Source organism: Neofelis nebulosa, chromosome 2 (assembly GCF_028018385.1).
Source record: "Neofelis nebulosa isolate mNeoNeb1 chromosome 2, mNeoNeb1.pri, whole genome shotgun sequence".
Classification (NCBI taxonomy): Eukaryota; Metazoa; Chordata; class Mammalia; order Carnivora; family Felidae; genus Neofelis; species Neofelis nebulosa.
The window spans coordinates 8,698,583-8,707,340 of record NC_080783.1 but is presented as its reverse complement, the minus strand read 5'-3'; the positions used below and the strand labels follow the sequence as shown (position 1 = coordinate 8,707,340).

The following is an 8,758-nucleotide window of genomic DNA, read 5'->3' as shown; positions in this document are numbered from 1 at the left end:
AATGGCATATGAGTAGAAATGATTCACCCAACTTTCTAATCATACCCTAGAAAGGATGCTTCCTTCCTTTCCCTCCTGTCTTTGTATCTCTCACTGTCCGGGAGATGAAGGGTCCCGGGCCAGCTGTCCTAGAGGCAGGAAAGGAAGCCGCCTCTTGAAGGGACAGAGAGCCTCTCCACCACCTCTCCATCACTGAGCTCAGTAGAAATAAATGTCATTTCTAAGCCAATATATCCTTGGATCTATTTGTTACATCAACTTAGATGAATCATGAAGGAGTTCAAAGTTGTTGAGAAGGAAACTTTTTCCCTCCTTCCCTTCTGGGTTCTTTAGGTGGTCTAGGAATTAAACTGACATGCAACAGATTAACAGGAGAAAAACATTTAATTCTGTACACACGGGAGCCCCATAAAAACATGAGACTCAAAGGCAGTCAGGCAATCGAGGCTTATGTGCCATCGTGAGCTAAGAAAAGGGACAGGGGCCCTGGGTCTCCAAAGGGGAGGAAGACACTTCACAGGACGATGAGAAGAGCAGACGTTTAGTAATCAGATGTTGAGCTCACCATGCGGGTAAGTCTATCAGATAAATTATCTCTGGTAATATCTCTCTTTCTGGGCCAGACCCCCATGTAAATTCTTTTAGGCAGTTAAGAGAGGTAAAAAGCTTTTCCTGAGTCTTTGAGTCTTGATTGCCTTCAGCTCAAAATAATCCACATGCCCAAGTAATGCATTTTGGGTCGTGTATTCTGCCTCCCTTCAGAGTGTATGCTCAGGAGTCTTAGAATCCACTTTTTAACACTAGCACATACAGCACCTGCCCTTAGTGCCACTTCCTGCCAGATCTCTCCCTCCCGGGGGGGAAAAAAAGCCCCAAGAAGGGCTGTTAGGGATGACTGGGCTCCGGCCTCATCCTCCTACTCTCTAAGGTCACACAGAGTCCTGCCACCTCCCTGCTCCTCTCTCCATGCTGTGTCTTCATTCTGCCCAGGGATGTGGCCTAGGTGGGACCCTTTGGCAGTGGCCCTTGAGTCTTAACCTTGCGCTGAAGGACAGTACTCCGTGTCAGACAGGTGAATGCAAAGGTCCTCTGACACCTCTGTCTGACTCTTTGAACTGATGTCGGGAAACACAACATTGGGCCCCACCCCCCACCCCGGCAGCCCGGGGCTGCCTTTGCCCCCAGGCATGGGGGACAGAGCAGGAGAGCGAAGCACCCTACCCTCCTGACAGTTCAGTTCGACTCTAGCCCTTCCTAACTGGTACTCCCCAGTTCGGGACTTGATAAAAGAGGGCTTAGTAAGGGCGAGTCAAGTCCTGGCCCAGGTAAGGGCCTCCTCCCTCGCAGCGTGATCCAAATCCTAAGACTACCGTGCTCAGCCATGCTGGCAGCCAAGAGCTGGGAGCCTGCTTCAGATTCTGTCTGTCTGTCTCTCTCTCTCTCTCTGACCATCACCCACTCTCACTGTCTTCTCAATCTCAAAAATAAACATTAAAAAAATTTTTTTTAAGATTCACACACTCAGGTTAACCTGTGCAATAGCAGACACCTGGGTGGCACAGCAACAGGTATGATGCATCCTGGAAGAAACTCGCATCGGTTTATAATACAGCGGCCCAGCACCCTAGGGAAGGGTCACCCATGAGTCCCTAATTCTGACCTTTTCCATTTGCTGAGGGGAAGGGAGGGGCTGGAGATGTTCTTACCAACACTGTCCAGATGGAAGGTGAGCTGAGTGTCTGGTCCAAGGCTGAAAAACCAGGACCCCAACAATGTCCATCCTGCTTCCGCAAAGCTGCGGGGGTCTTCTGCCATTACCTGGTCTTCCCCAGTTCCCAGGCCTGAGGGGTCCTGCAGCTTTCGGCAGGATTCCAGCTGGGGTTTTCTGGTTGACAGGTTGCTTTTCAGAGTCTTTAACTTACATATTTTTAAAAATAATTCTAAACAACCTAAAAAAGCTCATTTAAACATTTTTTTCATTTAATTTTTTTTAATGTTTTATTCATTCTTGAGAGAGATTGAGACAGACCATGAGCAGGGGAGGAGCAGAGCGAGAGAGGGACACAGGATCTGAAGCAGGCTCCAGGCTCTCAGTCGTCAGCACAGAGCCCGACGCAGGGCTCAAACTCACAAGCTGCGAGATCATGACCTGAGCCGAAGTCGGACGCTCAAGCGACTGAGCCACCCAGGTGCCCCTCGTTGAATTCATTTTAGAGAGAGAGAGATCTTGCATGCCAGCAGGGGAGAGGGGCAGAGAGAGAGAAAGAGAGAATCTCAAGTAGGCTTCACGCTCAGCACAGAGCCTGAAGTGGAGCTTGATCCCACGACCCTGGGATTGTGACCTGAGCTGAAATCAAGAGTTGGACACTCAGGGGTGCCTTCAGCTCAGGTCATGATCTTCCTGGTCTATGGGTTCGAGCCCCATGTCGGGCTCTGTGCTGACAGCTCGGAGCCTGGAACCTGTTTCAGATTCTGTGTCTCCCTCTCTCTCTCTGCCCTTCCCCCAATCATTCTCTCTCTCTCTCTCTCTCTCTCTCTCTCTCTCAAAAATAAATAAAACACTGTAAAAAAAATTTTTTAAAGAGTCGGACGCTCACTGACTAAGCCACCCAAAGCTCATTTATTTAAAAAAAAAAAAATCAGCAAAGGGAAAAATCTTCCCCACCATTGAACTCTAGTCACTGTGGCCACCTTGAGTGCCTTTGTCCCACCTCCTCAGGGCAGGGAAGGAGGTTTTATGCTTTTTGTTTTGGTTTTGCTAAAGATTTTTCTGGCACTTTGACAAGCCTCTGATACCCTGTAAGATACATATTGGTCTCTGCCTCCAGTTCCTGAAACCCTTGCGATGTCTTAAGTCATAAGGGCACTAAGAGCATTTTTTTTGTTCTAACATTTGGTCGTTGACCCTGTCCCTGACACTGAGCTCCTAAATCCCTTGGAATTTCCTAGGTAATAGGAGTGGCTTTTGTTCTAATGAAGTGACTCTGGGTAGGCTCCTGGAAGGAGGCAGGTCACCAGAAAGACCAAGTCATGATTAAAAGCTTGGGATTTCCAGATTTTTCACCTCCAGAGAGGGAAAGGGGCTAGAGATGGAGTTCATCATTGATCGTGCCTACATGAAATCCCAATAGGGTTGGGGTTTAGAGAACTTTCAGGTTGAGAAACACGTGGGAGTTCAGGGAGAGCGATGTGCCCCGAAGTGGCAGGGAGGCTCCGTGCCCCTTCCCACGCCCCTTGCCCTTCACATCCCTTCCCTCTGGATACTCATCTGTGTCTTTTATCAAATCCTTTTATAATAAACTGGTAAACATTGAGTAAACTGTTTTCCCGAGTTCCCTGAGCCATTCTAACAAATCAATCACACCTGAGGAGGGGACAGTGGGGAAACTCAGATTTCCAGCCAACTGGTCAGAAGCACAGGTAACAACTGGCAGCTGGAGGTGGGGACAGTCTCGTGGAATTAATCTATGGGATCTGATACCATCTCCAGGAAGATAGCGTCAGAATTTACGTAAATTGGGGCGCCTGGGTGGCTCAGCTCAGGTCACGATCTCACGGTTGGTAAGTTCCAGCCCCACGTGGGGTTCACTGCTGTCAGCATAAAGTCTGCTTTGGATCTTCCGTCTCTCTGCCCCTCCCCAACTCATGCGATCACGCTCCCTCTCTCTCTCTTTCAAAAGAAGTAAACGTTGAAAAAATTAAAAAAGAACTGAGTTAAATTGTAGGACTCCCAGCTGGTGTCACAGAATTGCTCAGCCAATTGACAATTGTTGTTGTCAATTGACAACAAAAAAACAAAAACAAAAACATGTATTTGGTGACCAGAAGTGTCAGAACGCGGTTTGGTGTGAGTAGCAAAGGAGAAATACAGGGGGGAAAGGCTAGATTTTTCTAATACATACACATAGAAGACTGGATGAAAGCGGACCCCAAACCATCTCCTGCAGCCCCAGTAGTTCAGGCTTGGACCGGGACCCTGGCTCCCGGATCGTCCAGAGAGCAGCTGGGCCCAGCCACCGTAGGGCGCGCCTCCCAGGCTCAGCCATCTAGAACCAGCCTCTTTGCTCCTCACTGTTTTCCAAATATCCCAGATGCAGTGAGCACCCAGGTCCACTGCTTTTTAAATGTCCACCAGGTGCACAAAAAGCTGTTTTACTTGGAGGCTGGGGCATAATGGTGCATCCACGAGGTAAAGGCTTTTGCCCTTTTGACACGGAAGTCATACGAAGTGACAGAGAAACTAAACACAGCTGGCGTTAGAGCAGCCAGCAACAGCAATTTCCCTGTGTTGAAAGATTTCCAAAAAGTAGAGAGCGCAGGCCCTTGGTCAGGACAGAGGCAGGACCCCGGGGTATTGTGGCCTGCTCCAGGGAAGGGCAGCTTGTCCCGTGACCAACAGAGGCCCCGGGCCCGGAGGGGCAAGAGAGCCGGACTGGACATGGAGCCTGGGGACGGGCCCTCCAGGGCCCCGCACGACGGGACGGATGAGTCACAGCAGCCGGCTGCGGCCCAGTGCATCGAGGGCCACCGCCTGATACCGCTGTTGGGCGAGCTTTGGAAGAGCGACCAGTGCTGCCTGGCCCTGCAGGACATTCCGGAGCAGGCCCCTGCCAATCAGTCCTCCCGGCCCTCGTCCACCCGAGCCACGAGCGGGCAGAGCAGCTCCAGCAACTGCGCCGCGCGGCGGCCCAAGCGCTCCGGCGACAGCTTGTGGAAGCCCGCCGACTGCCCCGCCGCCAAGCGCCAGCGCCCCACCCGGGAGAGGCCACGCCCCAGGTGCAAGACTGCAGACCCGTGCGAGCCCGTGACGGCTCGGGCTCTGGCCGGGACCTGTGGTTCCGAGGCGGTGGAGGAGCCGGCGCCGGGATGCCGGGAGCCTTGCCGGCCGCGGGAGGCGCCGGAGCCGGGCGCGCGGCTGCTCCTGGTGCTGTGCTGCCCGCCGGCCGCTGCGCTCCAACCTGCGGCGGCTGCGGCTGCTCCTGCAGCAGGTGCACGCGCGGGATCGCCAGCCGCTCGCCGCGCTCGTCGGAATCGTCGTGCAGCCGCGGCCCGAAGAGGAGGAAGAGGCGCGCCGCCCCATGGAGACCCTGCTTTGCAGCGCCTTCGCGCCGCACCGCCCCACCGTGGAGGTGCACACGGCGGTGTTCAGCCCGAGCCGCCCCGAGTGCAGCCTGGGCGTCCCGCGCGCCGGCAGCCGAGCGCGGGGCTGCGTCCCCCTAGCGCATCGGGAGACCCAGACGGATGGTGAGGGGCCCGAAAGCGGGGTGTGGGAAACTGCAAGGACGGAGGGAGTGCTGTGCTGGTCCAGTGTGGTGGACAAATCCCCGATGTCACGGTCCCTCTCCTCGTGGCCCTACCTGCACCACTCTGGGTGCAGATTGATTAGATTTCTCACCCCAGGTGTGCTCACGGGGCGATCTCCGGTCAAAAATGTTCGAATTTATTTAATTTGTAGAGTTACACTTGCACCCACCCACCCGACCCCTTGCCCCCTTGCCCCCTTGCCCCCTTGCCCCGTACTCCAAATCACACTTTTTTGCAAGGTACAGGTTTGGGAGTTTGTAGGACCTGGGCCCACACCTTCCTCTTCACATCCACTTATTTTTTGCTTGGTTCTGTGGGCTTCTCCTCCAAAGAAATCACAGTTTACAGTAAAAACTGCCTACTGTGAACCAGGCACTGTACTAAGGGCTTTTTGCGTCTGAGGCTCGCAATTGTGTTCCGGAAGAGGTGCTATGTCAGAGTAGCTGGCCGACTGCGCGATTCTTATTCAGCCCTTGAGAGCTTTCCTATCAAGGAATCCAGGCCTGTGGGCCCAGAGGGTCATTCTGCGGGTCTAGGGCCCTGGACAGGGGGCTCAGAAATGAGCACCAAGTGCCTTCTGTCTCTGAAGTCCCCTCCAGAGGCAGCAGCAGGGAAGAAAGAAGTGCTCTGGGCAGGGTGGTCCAATGTCCAGTTGTTCAAGGCTCTGCCACCTTCCCACTTGGTGACCAGAGCAAGCTGTCTCCTCTGAGGACGAGTTGCCCTCCTGACATGTGGGGGCCAAGGGTCAGTTGGTGTCTGAGGTCTCATCCAACTCTACGACACTAGCTTCAGGACAAATATTGACACGCTTGCTCTCATGCCCTGGACACAGCCAAAGGGCCAGGATCACTGGGTGTGGATTTTAACACCCTCGGAACTGTATCCTGACTGCCTGACCTCGCATCCCCCATAGACTCCATCTTTCTCACTTTCCTGAATAGTCCATGAGGTTGCCCCATGGCTGCCATGTCCAGGAGGAGAGCTCAGACTGTTGGGTGGTCCTCAGCCAAGGCCAGAAAGCCCCAGTCCGTCCTTGAAAAGAACCCCATGGTGATGCAGTCTGTGAGTGCCTTGTCCCCCATCGTCCATGCCCACCCTGCTTGCAATGATTTCCTGCTTTCTTCTTCCTCCTACCATCGCCTTCAAGCAGCTTGTGTTGAGTTTCATCTCTGGTCTTTGGCCCTCCAGGGCATTCACTGCCTGTGAGCAGGGACCACGTGAAAAGACAGGAGAAACGTCATCCTAACTCCACGCAGTATATGAATGATCTGGGGCTTGGAAAGGGAGGGGTCACTTCCAGGTAGGGATCTCGAGAAAGGCTATAGGAGGAGAGGAGTCCACTTGGGATGGATCTGGAAGATGGGACAGAAAGGGAGAGAGGTCTGATGGAGGGGAAGGGCTTTCATACATGCAGGGAAGCAGGCCTCCACGCTCGCGGCTGCCAAGGGCTGGACAAGGTCATTGAGCCTGGGACACTGGTCTGTGACTGTGTTCTAGAGGAGTCAGACTCCCTGCCAGGACCTTGTGCTCCAGCCAGAAGGCAGAGGGGGCCACGGAAGACCTTCTAGCAAAGTCCTGCAATGCCATTCTTCCTCGTCCCTCTGGGCCAGCCTCACTCTACAGGCACTGTCTCCCTGCTTCTTGCTTAAAGAACGCACCAGTATTTTCTCGCGCCGTAAACCTCTCACTCCTCTGTTTCCTCCATCACTCTCCCCGGGAACAGGGACTTCTTTTCTGTGCCACTTGGCCCCTCGGTATGACATGGCACATTTCTTTCATCTACCAGGAAATACTACCCACATGAGTTTGCCTTATCTAATTCATTTAAACCAGTGGTTCTCAACCAGGGGCAATTTTCACACACACACGCACACACCGGAGACATTTAGCATTGTCTGTAGACATTTTTGGTGGCCACAACTTGGGGCGGGGAGGGCAGGGGGACATGCTACTGGCATCTCTTGGCAGAGGCCAAGGATGCTGCTAAACTTCTCCAACACACAGGAGAATTATCTGAGCCAAAATATCAGTAGAGCTGAGGTTGAGAAACCCCGGGTTAAGTCAGGTGGAAACCCCAGGCAAAAGCCCACTGGTGTCTGAAAATTGAATACTGCAGAGATGAATGCCTTAGGAGTTCTTGACCTGTCTGCTTTATCTGGACGGGGTCCCTGACCCGGGTTTCCAGTCTCTGACTCTAAGTTGAATCCCCCAGAGGGATCCATTGCTCTTGACTTCAGGGAATTACTCACCTGCTCCCTGAACCTCCTCATGCTAAGGGTCAACCAAGTTCGATGCAACTTTATCGATCTGAGCCATCTTCCACTTCTAATCCCTGGTGCCTTTTTTTTTTTTTCTTCTTCAGTCTTCTCAAGACCTTTTTTAGTTCATTAACTTTAAGGCCTATATAATGATCCGATTCCCTATTGCCTTCTGAAATCATGAAAGAACTCTGAATGAGAATTTGGCCTTGTCAGATGCTTCCAACCAGCTGTGTCACCTTGGAAGGTGATTTAACTTCTCTAAACCTCAGTTTCTCTTCTTTCAGTTCTTTTCAGGCTCTAGAATCCCTAAACTACTTTCTGTCATTTCATATTTCATATTGGCTCTGGCCTTGCGTGGAGGTGCCTTCTGGCTATGTCTGCCATTAACCTTGTCCTGGAGCAAAGGCATCACCCCCTAGGAACATGCAGTTAACAGCTGAATATTCACCCACCTGGTGATGCATCAGTAGTGGAGAGAGGGTCTTCTAATCTGAACACATCCCGTGTTGCAGTCAGTGTGACGTTTCAGGTTGTCTTTTAAAAATGCTTTATCCGCGTCCATCCTAAAAGGAAAATCATATTTTTACCTTCAGGAAAGATTCAGAGTCCCCTGATTGACCCGACGACTTTGGGGTTTAGGAGGTAGTCAGTTGTTGCCAGCGTAATGAGTTCGAACAAAGCTGGTATGTTTTCAGGGGAACTTCTTTCACCATAACTAAGGGTTCTTATTACAGCTGGGGATCCCCTGCCCCTTCCCACAGGAGGGGGGGCAGGTTTGGGAAGAAAGGAGAAGCTACTTTAAGAGAACCTGAGTGGGCAGGGGGGAGGGGGGGACAGCTGATCCACGGACTCCCCAGTCTTCGGTAAAGTTACCTAAAACTCCCAGAGCACGTGGTGAAATCGTTTGGTTTTGGTATGTGGAAACCGGTGACAGAGCTGAGCGTCACCTGAGCTTCACAGCCAGGGTGCCTCCGAGCGAAACAGAAAGAGCACAGGGACCCAGGAACACACCAGCGGGGAGGTGCCTGAAGGAGGCACTCAGGTAGCAGAACCGTGGGGGTCCAGGTTGTCACAGGCCCTGTGGCCAGGCGGAACTAGGTGCTGGAGGGCCCAGCAGGTGCCTTCTGCCCATCCCAGTAACTGGGGAGGAGGGAGGGCAGCTGGCTAGTGTGGGCAGAGGACGCTGTCCGCAG

At 52.7% G+C, this 8,758-nt stretch overlaps 1 long non-coding RNA gene across 1 annotated transcript; it reads right to left on the bottom strand.

Moving 5' to 3' along the window:
* Window positions 1-5,517: 5,517 nt before the first annotated feature.
* LOC131496311 (uncharacterized) lies at window positions 5,518-8,720 on the bottom strand. The gene is made up of 3 exons (XR_009254424.1): window positions 8,439-8,720; window positions 8,018-8,128; window positions 5,518-6,656 (listed from the first exon to the last, which is right to left on the bottom strand). It is a non-coding gene; the product is annotated as an uncharacterized LOC131496311 (long non-coding RNA).
* Between the last annotated feature and the right edge of the window lie 38 nt (window positions 8,721-8,758).